The sequence below is a fragment of the Sciurus carolinensis genome, chromosome X, assembly GCF_902686445.1.
Source record: "Sciurus carolinensis chromosome X, mSciCar1.2, whole genome shotgun sequence".
In the NCBI taxonomy this organism is placed as follows: Eukaryota; Metazoa; Chordata; class Mammalia; order Rodentia; family Sciuridae; genus Sciurus; species Sciurus carolinensis.
Genome location: NC_062232.1, coordinates 33,890,534 through 33,909,069, shown reverse-complemented (window position 1 = coordinate 33,909,069; position 18,536 = coordinate 33,890,534). Strand labels below are relative to the sequence as shown.

The following is an 18,536-nucleotide window of genomic DNA, read 5'->3' as shown; positions in this document are numbered from 1 at the left end:
GGGTGACAGGGTGCCATGAATTTTCCTGTTCACTTCCATAGGACTGGTTTCACTCACCAGGGGTGCATCAGTCTCTTAGTCTCTTAGTCTCTTTGATTCTGGATTTCTCACAGAAGGAACTGGTGTGTGTATTGTGGAATCGGTATGCCCGTGAGAGGAAGGAGGGTCTGGGCTTCCTGTTTCCGCCATCTTGCCTCAGCTTTGGAGCCAAGGCTATGCTCTTCCTTGGTAGCCCCCAGACAATGACTGGGTATGTTGTGGGAATGGAGGCTCTGGCCGTTGCTTCCCAATGTGGAACTCTTCGAATGAGCAGTCTTGGCTCTGGAACACTCTCATTGTTTTGGCTGAGACTTGGCCAAATCTTCACAGCAGGATGAGGTTGATCCTACCCAGCCTGCAATTCTCCCCCTTTCACCTCTCACGTGCATTACCTACCAGTAAACCTTTTCCCTCCCACTGTCTTTACGTTCATTCATCCTAGGATATTTATCGTTTAATTACCACTCTCTGGGGAAAGTTGTTCAAGTGGTTTCTCTCCAATTCAACCTCCACCACCACCTATTTGCTTGTGGCAAAGACTGACTAGTTGTCCAGCAAACCTCTTACCTCTTCTTCCTGGGAGCACTCATAGACTACATTTCCCAGCCTCCCTTGCAGTTAGGTGGTCATCAAAAAAAAAAAAAACCTGTATTTTCTTCTCTTGATTCTTTTTTTTTTTTTTTTTTTTTTGCGGTGCTGGGGATCAAACCCAGGGCCTGTGCTTGCAAGGCAAGCACTCTACCAGCTGAGCTATCTCCCCAGCCCTTCTCTTGATTCTTATAGTGATTCAGGCATGTTGGAAAGAGTACATGGTAGATTTTGAGAGGTATGATTGGTGTTTCCCTTTTCTTGGTTCTTGCATCAATTTGTAGGGGTGCCAGGTTAGCTCAGGCGCAGATAAGGGCCATGGAGTCAAGACTCCCAGACTCCGGGAGTTGGGTGAAAGCAGGCTTGTGGCGAGAAGCCTGCACCCTCGTTTATTGTGGGAACAGCTATACATTTTATAGGTTTCTTGCCCAATCACAATGTGCCACGGGGGATCAGACCACCAGGCTCCTATACAGGTTCTCCTGGTAACACTAGGTCAACTTGGGGCAGTTGTTTACATTCCTAGGTGACCAGAGAGGAATGCTCCTCTCTGCAAGTTTACACACTTGAGACATTAACTGCTGTGAACAAAGAACTAGGATTTCTCCCAACATCAATTAACTTAAAAATGGATTCTGAAAGACAGTAGAATGAATGGGACATCACTTTCCTGTGTTCATATCTGAATACACCACCAGTGAAACTCCACATCAGGTACAGCCACAAGAATGGGAAGTTATACTCCGCGTGCAAATGATATGTCAAAATACACTCTACTGTCATGTATAACTAAAAAGAACAAATAAATTTTTTTTTTTTAAATTAAGAAATAAAAATAGACTCTGAGAGACTAGGTGGAGAGATCTGCTCTTGGTTGGCAAAGAAAGGCAATATCATGTTGGTTGATAAGACCAGGCTGGGAACTCTTCAGTTGGACAAAGAGGGATTAGAGTTATTCTTCGTCCCCACCACTAGCATCTGGAGGTAAGACTAGAGTGTTCGTTCCCACAGGGCTCCATTAACCTAAGTACCTGAGCTTGTGGAGCCTGCCTTAGGCTTACCGGAGAGAAACCCAACTCCTGTGGCACCGGCCCATGAAGCCTGAGCCTCCTTATTGTGCTGCAGTGACACTTTAGGCGTTGGTTATGAAATCTGAAAATATTATTCATCCTCTCTGGGAGTGATTTGTATCCCTCTCATCTAACCTATGCCAAATTCTCAATGAAGCTCAAAATGGCTTAATTAGTAACGTCACTCTGGAGGCATTGATATTACAGAAGAACACTATTTGTGGCATGTCTAATGATCCTCCATCTGCCTCTGGATCCATGACATTCACCATGTGACCCCTGCAGCATCTCCTTGTGCTGCCATAGGCAACATTCTAAAGTATCTCTACCATGGTGGGTGACAACATGACAGAGGTTAATAACCTGCCTAAACTGCACCCAGCATTCTTGTCTTCGTTTGGCTATTATAACCACTGCAAGCTCAAATTGCAATTTCATTTTATTATGGGTATATCATGCCCAGCTTATTTATCCCTTTCCCATTTGAAGGACATTTGGGTTACTTCCAGATTGGGGCAAAAGCAATAGGATTTAAAACTTCACATACAGGGCTGGGGAGATAGCTTAGTTGGTAGAGCACTTGCCTTGCAAGTGTGAGGCCCTGGGTTAGGTCCCTAGCATTGCCAAAAAAAAAAAAAAAGTTCACGTACAGGTTTTTGCACGAACTTAGGGTTCCATTTCTCTAGGGCAGAGGTAAAGGGTCAGATGGTAAACACTTAAGCTTTGTGGGTCATGTACACCCTGTCACATGTTCTTTTTTTTTTAAAACATTTCTTTGAAAATGTCAAAAACATTCTTGGCCTGCGGGTCCTACAAAAGTGAATAATTGACTTCTTTGGGCCTGCTTATCTTAGTTTGAAAGTCCCTGCTCTAGGGTAAATACCTAGAAGTGGAATTATTACGACATAAGCTTAACTTTGTAAGAAACCGCCACGGTTTTCCAGAACATCATGACCATCTTGCATTCTTACCAGCAATGTGTGAGAATTCCAGTCGCTCTATCCGTGACAGCATTTGGAATCACAGGGATTCTGTTTTGCATTTCCCTAACAGTTAATAATGTTGAGCATCTTGAACATCTTTCGAGTGCATATTTACTGTCCATTTGTCCTTTTTTTTTTTTTTTTTTTTTTTTTGGTACAGGGGATTGAACTCAGGGGCACTTAACTATCGAGCCACATACCTAGCCCTCTTGTTGTATTTTATTTAGAGACAGGATCTCACTGAGTTGCTTAGGGCCTTGTTAAGTTACTGAGGCTGGTTTTGAACTAGCGATCCTCCTGCCTCAGCCTCCTGAGTTTGTGGGGTTATAGGCATGCGCCACCACACCAGGTTCCAAGTGTCTTCTTGTGTGAAAACTTGATTCTACTTTTTTGCCCATTTTCTTTCTTTCTTTCTTTCTTTCTTTCTTTCTTTCTTTCTTTCTTTCTTTCTTTCTTTCTTTTTCTTTCTTTCTTTTTCTTTCTTTCTTTCTTTCAACTACTGTGAGTGTTCTTTATATGTTCTAATAGAAATCAGATATGTGGTTTGCCAATAGTTTCTAGTGGCTATAACTTGTCTTTTTATCCTCTTAACAGGCTCTTTCATAGAGAAAAAGTTTAAATTTTGATGAGGTAGTTACTGTACTACATAGTAACTATATTACTGTAACTATGTCATTAAGTCTTAAAATCAGGCTTTGTGGTTCCTCCAACTTTATTCTTCTTTTTCAAAATTGTTTTAGCTACCTAGTTCCATTCCCTTTCCATTCTAGAATCAGATTGTTTAAATCTAAAACAAAAGATTCTGCTGGATTTTTATTGGAATTATACAGATCATTCAGGGAAACTGACAGGTCAGAGTTCAATTCATGAAGATAGCATGGATTTCCATTTATTTACATCTTTAACTTCTTCCATCAGCTTATTTTTTTAATTTTTAGGAGTGCTGGGGATGGGACCCAGGGCCTCGTGCATGCATGCTAGGCAAACGCTCTGCCACTGAGCCACATCCCCAGCCCAGAGCCGGCACTGAGGAGGAAGCCCGCCAAGCCTACCCTAGTGGCCAGGGCCCAAAGAGCTGCTGATCTCCCAGCCAGCAAAACAGCCAAGCTCTGCTCATTTCCGCTGAGCCCTGAAAAGAGCTGGTTGGTTGGGGTGCCTAGGGTGGGACGTGGCAGCCCTGTCCTCAGACACTGCGCAGAGGCCCTGAATGCTTGCTGCAGGTGCTGGCCGGCCGGCCTTTGCTCTGGTCATCAAGCCTGGGGACAGGGAGTTGGCCAGTTCCCATCCTGAGAAGCCTCTAAGCCTCCTGCCCCCTACTGCTGCTTCCCTCCTCCTTAGTTATTCGCCCCAAAGTGTGCAGCTCCTAACGAATTTCCACACCCATGGAATCATAGCAGCCGTAGACTCCCTGCCCTGCTAACAGCATCTCTGTGTCTTTGGGGCACACTTTCCACAATTCACTAAAAGAGGATTTTGTGGTCTCCTAGATTTTACAAATTTGTCCACAAAGACTCCCGGCTGCCCTAAAGTTCCTCTGTGGCTAAGGATACCCCTGGGTATCATTGTGGAATAAATGAAATGGTCTTTGTGTTAAATGTCCCGGGTTTTTATGATTTTCAGCCCACTGATCCTATACATAATTTGTTAAATTTATACTGAGATATTTCATTTTTTGGAACTATGTAAATGATATTCTTTTTAAAATTTGCTTTCCAAATTGCTAGTATATGTGAACTTGATTGCCAAATTGTTAGTACAGTGTATAGAAATATTGTGTGTTGACTTTGTATCCTGTGACCTTGCTGAACTCCCCCTTATTAGTTCTAGATTTTTTTGTGTGAATTTCTTGGAATTTTCTCCACAGACCAATATGTTGTCTGTGAATAAGGACAGTTTATTTCATACTTTACATCATGTATGCCTTTTATTTATTTTTCTTGCTTTATCGCACTGTCTAGAACTTCCAGTATGAAATTTAAGAGGAAGAGTGAAAGTGTATTCCTTTACCGTGTTTCTGATCTTAAAAGGAAAGCATTCAATCTCTCATCATTAACAATGATGTTCACTGTAAGTTTTTTGGTTTTTGTACATGCCTTTTATTAGATTGAGAAAGTTTCTTTGTTCTCTTGGTCTGTTCAAGAGTTTTTTGATTTCTTATGGATGGATGTTGATTTTTGCCACATGATTTTTCTTCATCATTTGGTATGATCATGTGGTTTTTCTTCACTAGCCTGTTGATATTATCGATTCCATTTTTTTGTTTTGTGTTGTTTGTACCAGGGGTTGAACCCAGGGGTGCTCAACCACTGAGCCACATCCCCAGCCCTTTTTATGTTTGATTTAGAGGCAGGGTCTCGTTGAGTTGCTTAGGGTCTCACTAAGTTGTTGAGGCTGGCTTTGAACTTGCGATCCTCCTGCCTCAGTCTCCTGAGCTGCTGGGATTACAGACACTCGACTGATAAAATACTCTTAACTAAACTATAGATTTTATTTGGATTTCCTCCTTCGTTCTTTCAAGCTCTGACCCAGAATCCAACATTGCATTTAGTCCATATCACCTTAGTCTACTCAAATCTGTGACAGTTCCTTGGTCTTTCCTCATCTTTAAGGAATATTTATTTTTGAAAACTTTTGATTATGGAAAATTTTAAACGTATCTATAAATAGAAGTGCTGTGATCGTGCACCCCCATGTACCCATTACTAAGCCTCAATGCTTGTCCACATTTGCTAATCTTGTTTCATTTGTCCATCTCTCGATATTTTTTTGTTGAAGTAATTTAAAGGAGAACCCTGACCGTATTATTTCATCCATAAGTGTTTCAGTAAATACATCTACCTAATAAGGACACTGAAAATAATATAAATACTATACCACTATTACTCTTTTAAAAATGAACAGTAAGGGCTGGTGTTGTGGTTCAGTGGTAGAGCACTTGCCTTGCATGTGTGAGGCACTGGGTTCGATTCTCAGCACCGTATACAAATAAATAAATAAAGGTTCATCAAGAACTAATAAAAATATTTTTTAAAAATGAACAATAATTTCTCTCTTTTCTTCCTTTCTTTCTTTCTTTTTTTTTTTTTTTTTTTTTTTTTTTTTGTGGAATGGTATTGGGGATCGAACCAGGGATGCTCATTGAGCTACAACTCTGGTCCTTTTTATTTTTGATTTTGAGACAGAATCTTACTAAGTGGCTGAGGTTGGCCTCAAGTTTGTCATCCTCCTGACTCTGCCTTCTAAGTCACTGAGATTACAAGCATGCACCTCCACACCTGGCTAATAATTTCTTAATATCATCTCATCCTAGGATATATTCAGAGTCTCTGATTATCACAAAGATATCATTTTCAGTAGGATCCAAGCAAGACTTGTATAATATATTTAGTTATAAAAGTTCTTAAGTTTTTTTTTTTGCTCTATGATAACCCTATCTCCTTTTTCTTCCCATACCATTGATTTATTGGAAAAAATGATATCATTTGTCTTAAATTCTGGATTTGGTTGATTGCTTCTGCAATTTTTCTGTATCCCCCTATGTTTCCTGAAAATGGGTATTTGCAAAGCTTTACTAGATTAAAGTCATTGTTTGTTTGTTTTTGTATGGGAGATGGAACCCAGGGGGCACTTAACCACTGATCCCCATTCCCAACCCTTTCTTATATTTTATTTAGAGACAGGGTTTTCCTGAGTTGCTTAGGGCCTCGCTAAGTTGCTGAGACTGGCTTTGAACTCGCCATCCTCCTGTCTCGCCTCCTGAGCCGCTGGGATTACAGGCGTGCACCTGCACCTGGCTAGATTGAAGTTTTTATAGGTAAAGACATTGAATAGGCAGTGCTGTGTACTTTCCACCACGACACATCAAGAGGTAGATAATGTGTTGTCTTAGCTGTGGAGATGCTAAAATTGATTTGTGAGATCAGGTGGTTTCGGCCTGATTCATCTGTTATAAAGTTTCCTTCAAGCTTTTACCTAATGGCTTTAGTAGTCATTGGTGATCATCACGGAGATCCATTACTGTATTAGGTCTTGAAAAATGGTGATATTCTTATTTCATTGCCTTTTCTGTATATCTTTTAGAGATGCATATGAATTATTGGCAGATGAAATGGTATCATGCTTGGCATTTGCTGCAAAATAATAAAGGGGGGTGAGTGGGGATATAGATAAAATGAGACTGGCTATAAGATGATAATTGTCGGAGCTGCCTGGTAGGTATTTGGAGTTCACAATACTAGTCTGTCTGCATTTTTATGTTTGAAAACCTTCCATGATAAAGATAGATATTATGGGATGGGTGTTAGATGGATTCCATTTGCCCCTCTGGATCCACCGTTCCCTACATCATGCTCTGAGCTCCTGTGCCCTGTGCTGGGTTTGGAAACTGGGGCGCAAGGGTGAAGTTGAATGAAGTTGGGCTTTTTAATCTCCTAAATTCTCTCACTGATGAATCTCAGTGAACCGTCTGCCTCCAGGAACCAATCACAAGTCTCGGTGCCTCTCCCCGCCCCCAGTCCTCTCTCTTGCTGGCCCCTCCCCTGGCCCCTGGACACACCCTGTCCCGGTGGTTTCCCTATACCCAGCCCATACTTTCCTGAGGAGTCCTTTATTAAACTCTTCTCGAATTACCCAATTGGAGTATGCCATCTGTCTTGGCTGAGCCCCTGTCTGACACCGGAAGGCCATCTGCACCAAACAGCCCTGATCAGGGGACAAAGCTCAGGGAAGGAGGGGTAGGAGAGATTGAAGTGAGAGGAACCGCAAGCGAGGACAGGGGTGATAACCAAAGTCTTCAGCAACTGGTAGAGGACAGGGTTGGGCAGAATGGGCCCCACGTGTAAACAGCTAGCCTCCATCTCAGCCTTGCTTGGAGGGATTTAGACCTACGGGACAGGCTGGGCCGGGTTATTTGAACTCCAGTTTGCCCAGATGGCTGGGGCCTGGTGGTAAGCAAGATCCTCAGATTCTCACCTCCCCAGGGGGAATCTCCGCTGTCAGCAGTGGCTCTGGGCGTGCTACTGGAGATCCTTGGCGGCCTCTGGGAAAGCAGCCCTTAGGTGCTCCCCCTGGGAGCTGGGGTGGGAAAGGTCATTGGTGGCTCGGTTAGAGGATAGTGCAACATCCAAACGAGAGACAGGGTCAGGGGGAGAAAGGGCCTCCTCAGACCATCTAGCTCTCACACAGCCAAGGACACTGAGAAGGTTGTGCTGCAAAGTCACGTGGTTTCCTAACTCGAATGGGTTAAAGCCTCTTTTAAAATGTTTTCATTATAAAGTACATTCAGTTGACATTGAACCTGGCTGAGAGTTCAAAATGACGCAGAAATAAAAAGTATAACCAGTATAAATATAATACATAAAAATGTATAAATAACAAGTATCACCTGTCTAAATCTACACTGTGAAAGGTCTCCCTCTAATGCTGACCCCACAGTCCCTGTCCGCCCCAGACAGGCAGCCGCCGTAACCTGTCAGGTATTTTTCAAAGCAGGTAGGAACAAATAGGAATAGACATCCCCAATCCCCTCCTTTTAATGCAATTTATGCTCTTATAGCATGATATGTTTTCCCTTAAAATTTGTTAGAGCTCTTCCCAAATTGATACAGAGCTTCTTTGTTCTGGCTGCATGTGATTCCACTGTACAGTAATGCATTTAAGTGACATGTAGGTCACTTCCGATCTTTCTATCTTTTTCTTCTTTTTTTGTGGTACTGAGAATTAAACCCAGGGGTACTTTACCACTGACCTACATTCCCAGCCCTTTTTATTTTTTTATTTGGAGACTGTCTCACTCAGTTGTGGAGGCTGGCCTCAAATTTGCGATCCTCCTGCCTCAGTCTCCTGAGTCGCTGGGACACATGGGGGGAGGGGCGTGCACCACCGATTACACCTGGCTCCAATCTTTATTGTTACGATACACATGGATTGAATCAATGAATGAGTAGGTGAATGACCAAGTGGATAATGTATAGTCGAGTTTATTTCTTACGTCTGCTAATATATCTATGGAGTAAATTTCTAGAAGTGCAATTACTAGGTCAAAGACCATATGCTTTTAAAATTTTGATAGATATTGTTGAATTGACTTCTGTGGAGGTCGTGTCAGTTTATACTCTACCTGGCAATGTCTGAGAGGGGCCATACTCTTCTGAAGACCAAATCATTTTACCAGGTGGCTCTAAGCAACCTAACCCAGACATTAGGTGTCCCTACCTCAACCAACCCTTGACACCTCTCTCTGGTCCGCCTCTGAAGATTCAATCTCACCAGGGTCCACAATGAGTCATGAAAATCAGTCCTCCACGCTGGGGAGATAGCTCAGTTGGTAGAGCGCTTGCCTCACAAGCACAAGGCCCTGGGTTCAATCCCTAGCACCACAAAAAAAAAAAAAAAAAAAAGAAAGAAAGTCAGTCCTCCACAGTCATGTCTTCAAAATATGTTTCCCCTGGATCTTCTGTTTGTCACCCATTCCTCTTTTAGAATAGGGATGACCAAATTACTAGTACCATTCCTTCCCATCTTGAGATATATTTTCTGGACTGGGGTGTAGCTCAGTGGTACAGTACCAGCCTAGCATGCATGAGGACCGGGGGTTCCATCCCCAGCAACACACACAAAAGAATTATTTCCTAAATTTGTAGGGTTATCAGAGATATAGGCTTCAAAAGTGTTTAAGAGTCTGCTGTCCATCTTGACCTGGCTAGCCCTCACTTTTCCACGCCCAGAAACAAAACAAAACAAACATTTTGACTTGACAAAGCTCATCTTTTTACTCTTTTTGCAAGCTCACATGTAATGCTAGAGATTTTATTTTTACCCCAAAAGAAGTATTTTCTGAGTCATCAGGCAACCATTATTCTGTAACCATGTTTTACCATAGATGTTTTCTCACTATGAAAATTAAGCTATTTCAAAAATTTACAGTGAAATTCTGTCTCAAAATAAAATATAAAAAGGGCTGGGGATGTGGCTCGGTGGTTAAGTGCCCCTGGGTTCAATCCCAGAATCAAAAAAAAAAAAAAAGGAAAGAAAAAGATAACTCTAGATTCACATGCACTCGTAAGAAAAACAGTAGAGGGCTGGGGACATAGCTCAGTTGGTAGAGCACTTGCTGCGTATGCACGGGCCCTGGGTTCGATCCCCGGGCACACCAAAAAAATGATAACTCCCCATGTGTCCTTTCCCCAATGATAACACCTTGTACAACTTAAGTGCATTATCACAAGCAGGATATTGACACCAAAGAAATCAAGGCACAGAGCATTTCCATCCTCACGAGGATTCCCAAACGTTGACCCCTTGTGGCCACACCCACTTCAGTCTTACACTCCTTGATCCCTAGCAACCACTTCATTTCTATCCTTTTCCAGAAAGTTATAGAAAGGCACTCATAGTCTTTGAGATTAGCTTTACTCGCTCCACATCATTCTGAACCACCCAGGCGGTTGCACGTCTGTAATCCCAGCAACTCTGGAGGTCAGGCAGCAGGATTCAAGTTCAAAGCCAGCCTCAGTAATTTTAGCGACACCCTGAACAACTTAGAAAGACCCCATTTCTAAATAAAATATCTTAAAAGGCTGGGGATGTGGCTCAGTGGTTGAGCACCCCTGGGTTCAAGTCCTGCTTCCAAACCAAACAAACAAACAAAATAACTTCTTTACTTTTTTTGGTGCTGGGGATTGAACGCAGGGCCTCACACATGCTAGGCAAGTGCTCTACCCTTGAGCTACAACCCAGCCCTCCTTTCTTATCGCTGACTAGGATTCCACGGTGTGAAAGTACCACAGTTTAACACTCACCTGTTAAAGACATCCGGGTTTTCGCTTGGGGACTATGATGAGCAAAGCTGCTATCTAAAGGTTTTTGTGTGAACATAAGTTTTCATTTATCTTGTATAAATGCCCAGGAGTTCAAGCGCTAGGTCATATGGCAAGTATATATTTAGTTTTTAAAGAAACTGCCAAACCGTTTTCCAGGGTGACTGTATCATTTTACATTCTCGTCAGGAAGGTATGAGTGATCCAATTTCTCTGCATCCTCATCAAAATGGTGTCGCTATTTTTTATTTCAGCCATTCTGATGGGTGGTTTTAACTTACATTTCCCTAAAGCTAAGGAATGTTGAACATCTTTCCATGTGCTTATTTACATCTATACAGCCTCTTTAGTGAAATGTTTCTTTCATGTTTTTGTGCGTTTTTAATTGAATTTTTTTTTTTTTTTACTATTGAGGTTTCTTTTTTTGGGGGGGCCGGGTACCAGGGATTGAACTCAGGGGCACTCAACCACTGAGCGACATCCACAGCCCTATTTTGTATTTTATTTAGAGACAGGGTCTCACTGAGTTGCTTAGGGCCTCGCTAAGTTGCTGAGGCTGACTTTGAACTCCCGATCCTCCTGCCTCAGCCTCCCGAGCTGCTGGGATTATAGAGGTGTGCCACTGAGCTCGGCTCCCTAGTCCTTTATATTTTTTAATTTGATACAGGGTCTTGCTAAATTGTTGAGGCTGCTCTCAAACTTGTAATGCTCCTGCCTCAGCCTCCCTAGTCCCTGGGATTTCAGGGATGCATCACTGCAAATGGCTGCGGCTTGTCTTTTCATCTTCTTAGCAGAATCTTTCCCACAGTAAAAGTTTCTAATTTTGTTGAGGTTCAATTTATCAATTTTCCCCTTAGGCTTTGATTTTGGTGTTAAGTCTAAGATCTCTTTGCCTGCTTCTAAATGCCAAAGATCTTCTACGACTTCTTAAAATTTTCCCTTAAGGTTTTATAGTTTTGTGTCTTCCTTTCATAAGTTGGTGATCTATTTGGGTTAATTTTTTATGACTCAGACTTAGGTTGAGTCCATTTTCTGCCTAAGGCTGTCCCACTGCCTCAGTACCATTTGTTGAAAATGAATTTATTTTCTTTATATAATTGATTTTGGAGTTTCCACCCATTTTTATTGTGTTTAAATACATAGACCATTTACCACTTTACCATTTTTGGTTGGGGGGAGTACCAAGGATTAAACCCAGGGGCACTCAACCTTGAAGCCACATGCCCAGGCCTTATATATTTTATTTAGAGACAGGGTCTCTCTGAGTTGCTGAGGATCTCGCTAAGTTGCTGAGGCTGGCCTTGAACTCGCAATCCTCCTGCCTCAGCCTCCCCAGCTGCTGGGATGACAGGCGTGCGCCACCCGCCCAGCTCTCTGTACTGCTTTCTCATTGGCTTCCTAGGATTCATACATACTTAGCTACCCTGGTCTGCCTGGATCATCTCTTTACTAGTTTGAGTGAAGTGTAGAAATTTGCCTCTATTTATGTCTACTTGCCGTCCTCCATTTATAATTGTCTTGAATACTTCCTCTAGAGGCGTTTAAAGCATATCACAAGTGTTAAAATTTTTGCTTCAACTGTCAAGCATACCTTACAAATCCCAAGAGGAAAAGAAAGTCACTAGTATTGTTTCCTTCCCATGCTCTCTCTTCCTTCTGTTGTTTCCGGATTCCTTGTATCACCCTCTCTTTTCTGGTCGGTGAACTTCCTTGAGTCACTCTTTAGGGGGGGATCCACCGGAAACGAATTCTCTTGATTTTCCTACATTTGAGAATGTCTTGATTTCCTTTGGATTCCCAAAGGGTATTTTCACTGGATACAGGAATCAGAGTTGACTCTTCTTTTCTTGCAGTACTTGAAAGATACCGTGTCACTTCCTGCTAGTCTGTTTCCTGACAAGAAATTGTTATTCAGATGTTTTGAACCTGTGGTAAGGTGTCATTTTTCTCCGACTGCTTTCAAGATTCTGTTCTTTGTCTTTAGTTTTCAGAAGTTTGTATGTGTATTAGTTTGAATCTCTTGGGCTTACCCTTTTTTGGGTTTGTTTAGCCTCAAAAATCTATTAGGTCTGGGGCTGGGGGTGTAGCTCAGTTGGTAGAGTGCTTGCCTTATAAGCACAAGGCCCTGGGTTCAATCCCCAGCAACACACACACACACACACACACACACACAAAGGCCATATTTAGGATGTTTTTGGCCACTGTTTGTTTTTTTCTTTTGTCTTTTCTTTCTTTCTTTCTTTCTTTTTCTTTTTTTTTTTTTTTTTTTTTTTTTGAGACAAGGGTCTTGCTAAGTTGCTGAGGCTGACCTTCAACTTGCAATCCTCCCACCTCAGCCTCCTAAATTGCTGGGATTACAGGTGTGCACCACCATACCCAACTCAGTCACTATTTCTTTAAATATTTTGTTAGACCTACTTCTTTTATCTTCTCCTTTTGGGATTCCAGTTATATCAATGCTAGGTTTATTACTAAAGTCCTACATATCCCTGAGGTTTCATTTATTTAGTTTTTCAGTTTACCATTGCCCTGTTGTTCAGATTGGTTAATTTCCATTGTTCTATTATCCAGTTCATTGGTTCTTTCACTTAGCATGACAGTATCCAGTTCCATCCATTTACTGGAAAGTTACGTCCAATTCATTCCACTGTCTTTCCCATTCCCATCCTCCCTCCCTTCCCTTCATTCCCCTGTCTAATCCCCTGAACTTCTATTCTACCCCCCTGCTTATTGTGAGTTAGCATCTGCATATCAGAGAACATTCAGCCTTTGGTTCTTTGGGACTGGCTTATTTCACTTAGCATGATATTCTCTAGCTCCATCCATTTACAGGCAAATGCCATAATTTCATTCTTCTTTATGGCTGAGTAATATTCCATTGTGTATTTATATCACATTTTCTTTATCAATTCATCTGTTGAAGGGCACCTAGGTTGGTTTCATAGTTTAGGTATTGTGAATTGAGCTGCTATAAGCATCGATGTGGCTGCGTCACTGTAGAATGCTGATTTTAAGTCCTTTGGTGATGAATAATTTTTTATTGAAACTTGTACATTTTGAGTATTATGTTACAATTCTATATCATATTTGAACCTTCTGTTTTTGCTAGGGTTTTGTTGTTGTTCTTGTTTGTTGGCTTGGTTTGACAACTGCTCCAGCAAGGGAAGAGCACAGGTGTCCCATTACCATCAGGCAGGTATAGATGTCCACTCAACCTCTGTTGACACGTTGGCGGATTCTGTATTACTGCTGTGTGGGGAATTCAGTCTCCCTAGTAGGCTTCCACTGACACCCCAGGGAGAGGGAACCCTCAGTGTTACTACGCAATGGTGAGACTCCTGACTCTCCTAGGCTTCCTCTGATACCACCCAAGCAGGAAGGGCACAGGGTGAAAGCACGGGTATCCCATGTGATTTCCTTATTATCACCTAGCGGAGGTACAAGTGCTTCTTCCATACCTGGCTTTCTCTGATGCTGCCCCAGTGGGTGGATGGGTGTACCTCATTACATCCGGGCAAGTGTGGAATTCTAGGCTCCCACTAGAACTTTGCTGGCATGAGTAGGGAGTGGGGCCACACTTTTTCTTTCTGTTTAATTAGAGCTGCTGAGCAGCTGTTAGCTAAATATTTTCCCTTTTCTTATGCTGTTCCTTTCCTGGTCTCATCTTTTTTTTTTTTAATATATTTTTAGTTGTCAATGGATCTTTTTTTAAATTTTTATTTTATTTATATGTGGTGCTGGGGATCGAACCCAGGGCCTCATACATGCCAGGCAAGCACTCTACCACTGAGCCACAACCCAGCCCTCCTGGTCTCTTCTTTAGCTACAAATCTGGGATATATAAGTCAAAAAGAAAATCTTGAGGATTCGCCGTCATATTATTTCTTGGGTACTGAGACCTTAGTAGGACCTTACTTCTCTCCCTTTTCAAATTCTTCTTTTGTTTGTTACATATAAAATACCCAAAGATTTATAGTTGTCCTTAGCAGGAGGAGTAAAGAAAAGTACATCTGTTCCATCTTCTTGGAAACAGAAGTCTCCAGGTTTAAAAAACTTGTTATTAAATTATATCCCCAACTGCAAAGATAACACTCTCCTAATTTCTCAGAGTATAGTTTAGTGCTGCCCATCTTTTTACTTTATATAATGAGTCCCTTTAAAACATGTAAATTCACTGGGCGTGGTGGCGCGCCCCTGTAATCCCAGCTGCTTTGGAGGCTGAGGCAGGAGGATCGCAAGTTCAAAGCCAGCCTCAGCAACTTAGTGAGGCCCTAGGCAACTCAGTGAGACCCTGTCTCTAAATAAAATACAAAAAGGGGCTGGGGACGTGGCTCAGTGGTTAAGTGCCCCTGGGTTCAATCCCTAGTACCTAATAATAATAATAACAATAATAATAATAATAATACATTCTCTGGGAGGTTTACTGTCTTAAGATGTCATTAACCAACACCTTATGATGGATTAATCATATAATTTTACTTATGTGTAATAATGATCAATTTGTTAATGACATTACAAGAGGGTTTACAGTTTACAACAAGCTTTTTCATGCATTATATTATTTAATCCTCACACATTCCTATGAGATGGGATGGTATTATTACCCTCATTTAAGATGAGAAAACTGAGGCTTAAAGAAGTTAAATGATATGTCGAAGGTCACCCAGATACTAGGCAGAAAGACTTAGCAGCCCCAGAAGAAAAGAACAATCTATAGCCATGTACCAATTTTAGAGAATGTTCTGGTTGATGCTGCTTTGGTCATGTGACCATCAAACGATTATCAAGGAGGGGGCAGGGCACTATGATTGGCCTTTCCGTCAGCATCATGCGACGTCAAGGAAGAGCTCTTCAAGGGACTGAGGAAGGAATGGGAAAGCATACTAGACAGACAACTAAAGTTGCGACAGTCCTCAGTGGGGACAAAACCAATCCTCTGTCCTGAGTTGTATAGAAATGTTAAAATAATCAAAACCTCTGTCCCTTTCTCTCTTCTCTTTCTCCACATTTATATAACTCATTTTCACAGTTTAGAATCATATTTTATAAAACCTAGAATAGGCTGGAATGGAAGAGACCATTTATCCTTTTATTATATAGAAAGAAAAGGGACTGATAAAGTATCTTGCCCAATTTCATATACATACTTCCTTTATATTTATCATAAGAAAAATTTCATGTGATTAACAATTGCATAAAAATTTTCCTCTAACCTTAATATCCCAATACGATATTTTCACAAGTCTTCCAGTCTTTGTCAAGTTTATAGTTGGACATAGTTATAATCACAGTACTCTTCAGCTTTGAAAACATGGTAAAAAGCCAGAGCTACCTAATCATCTGTCAGCACGTTTCTATAATGCAGAATTTGTAGGTAACTGGCCTGTATCTGCCACCTGGCGAGAGGTAGACGCTTTCTTGCACAGTGTCGTGGGCTCTTGCTTTTGATGAGCAGCCCCTCCTGGCCAAGAACTTCAGTCTTAAAGTTGCGGGATGAGCGGAGGCCTCTGGGGCCTTGGCCTTTTCCCTTTTAGATCCATCGTCTTCCTTCAGTGATGTTCCAAATCCTCATCTCCTCAATCTCTGCCTCTTCCTGGGCCCTTTCTTCCCCTCCAGGCCTGGATGATGGTTTTGACCTTCAGAAAATCATGTGGAGTACAACCTCTCAGGAACATCACCATCTGAGAAGGAGAATTCCTTTAAGATGAAAGAGTGTTCCTGAACTGAAGAAAGACAGGAACCAGTTCTTAAAGATCAGCCCTGTCACAGTGCTGGCAAAGCCAGTAAGCCACAGTCCCACCCCTAAAAGGCTCGTACCTGGCTTCATTCCAGGTACCTGTAGTAACTTCCAGTAATCTGTAGCTATCCCATCTCTGCCTAGAACAATAATGGCTACTTGGACTCTCCATCAGTAGATCCTGTCAGACAAACCATCTGTATCAATCCAGGTCGTGGAAGGAAACAGATGGCTCCCTCAGATTGGGTAAATTGAGAAGAGTTTAATAAAGAGACTATTTACAAAGGCATAGCAGGGTGTAGGGAAACCACAGGCCAGAAGGAGCAGAAGGAGGAAGCAATTACTGGAAACTTGAGAGAGAAAATTCTCTGAAAAGGACCTCTTGACGGGAGCTGTGGCTTTTGGTCCAGAGATACAGCCAGCCAGCCCTTAAGGAGGTGTTGGGGGAAATAAATACTCTCTCCTCACAGTTCCCCATCTCTTACTGTTGGCCAAAGGTGGCTGGAAGGCAGAGGACATGGGAAACTTTGATGGAGTTCATGCCCTCTAGGGGCGCGGAAACCACGTGGGGCACCATCCGCATAGTCCTTGCCCAGGATTGTTGCTAAAAGCACTTCTAGGGTTTGGGTGTTGGGGTGGCTTTCTCCTTGTGTATTCCTAGTGGGACATGGGGCAGCCCACCTGATCCTCTTCCGCTTGGGGTTGGGACCCTTTTCTCTCTGATGGTCCCCAGTGTTGACAAAAGGCAGTGCTATTCATGAAAGAGCAGGCCTGCTCTGGGTGCCAGCCTCTAGGAAGCTGCCTACGTCCATCCTGCCAGCTCTGTTCCTGTTCCGCTGCCATGCCCCAACAGCTAGCAACCTCTCCAAGTGGGCTACCAGACAGCCCGTCCTGGCCAACCCACAGGATCACACACACCCGACCTGGTTCCTTCAAGCTCCCCATGGCTGCCAGAAGTCAGAACGTACTTGTTTTTGTTTAGGAGGACATCACCTGGGTCCCTACTTGTGCTCACTCCTCCTGCATGCTCCATTCTAGCCTCTGCACCTCTCCCTCTGGCCAACTCACTTCCTCTACATTCCTAGCCTGCCACGTGGGATCTACTGGGTGTAGAATATTCCTCCTTTCCAAACCAAATGTAACCAATTTGCAATTTAATAAACCAAGATGATTGTTATGGTTTGGATGTGAGGTGTCCCCCAAAAGCTCATGTGTGAGACAATGCAGGAAGGTTTAGAGGAGATGTGATTGGGTTATGGGAACCTTAACCCAATCAGCAAATTCATCTGATGGGATCAACGGTGATAAGTGAAGGCAGGTAGGTTATGGCTGGAGGAGCTGGGTCCCTGGGGTATATCTTTTGTATCTGGTGAGTGGAGTCTCCCGATCATCACGTGAGCTGCTTCAGTCCGCCACACTCTTCCGCCATGATGTTCTGTCTCACCTCAAGCCCATAGTGCAAATTACAGATGTGTATCACAAAATAAAATGACAAAGAAAGAAAGGCCGATGCCACTGAAGACAGATTCTAAATTTCTGATCAAGGTAGCCCTCACTTCACTGGGAGAGCGACTTTATATATTTCCCTGATTATGTTAGGAGTTTATGAAGAAACCTGAATTTCCTTATAGAAAATCTATAAGGATTGGCCTGAAGAGCTAAGTGTGGGGTTGGGGATACAGCTCAGTTGGTAGAGTGCTTGCCTTGCAAGCACAAGGCCCTGGGTTCAATTCTCAGCACTGCAGAAAAAAAAAAAAAAAAAAGAGCTAAGTGTGAGATATTATTTTTAACAACATGATATATTATTATATTAAGCAAGTTGTACAGAAAAGTATATACATAATTCCACTTATGTAAAAAGCAAACTTAAAAAATCCCTATAAAAATGTTTATATAATGTGATGGTTAATTTTATCTATCAATTTGTCTAGACTATTGTGCCAGTTTGTTTGCTCAAACATTGGTCTAGATGTTGCTGTGAATATTTTTGTTTTCGATGTGACTAAATACATACCAGTAGATTTTGAATAAAGTAGGCTAACCTCCATGATGTAGGTAGTATTTATCCAATCAGATGAAGGTCTTAAAAGCAATGGCTGAGTTTCTCTGAGGTGGAAGGAAACTATCTCAACACCGCAACCCAGAAACCCTGACTGAGTTTCTACTTTCACCAGCTTATCCTGGGGAATTTTGACTCAAGATTGCAACATCAACTCTTACTTGAATTCAGATTTTGGACTTGCCAGCTCCCACAGTCTCACTTCTGGTGAGAAACTTGAAACTTTCCCATTAAGACCAGGAA

The 18,536-nt window shown here is 42.2% G+C and overlaps 2 non-coding genes across 2 annotated transcripts; one reads left to right on the top strand and one right to left on the bottom strand.

Moving 5' to 3' along the window:
- Positions 1 to 12,574: 12,574 nt before the first annotated feature.
- On the top strand, positions 12,575 to 12,648 carry Trnai-uau (transfer RNA isoleucine (anticodon UAU)). Its single transcript has one exon. It is a non-coding gene; the product is annotated as a tRNA-Ile (tRNA).
- Positions 12,649 to 14,226: 1,578 nt separating this feature from the next.
- Trnaa-ggc (transfer RNA alanine (anticodon GGC)) lies at positions 14,227 to 14,298 on the bottom strand. Its single transcript has one exon. It is a non-coding gene; the product is annotated as a tRNA-Ala (tRNA).
- Positions 14,299 to 18,536: the final 4,238 nt, after the last annotated feature.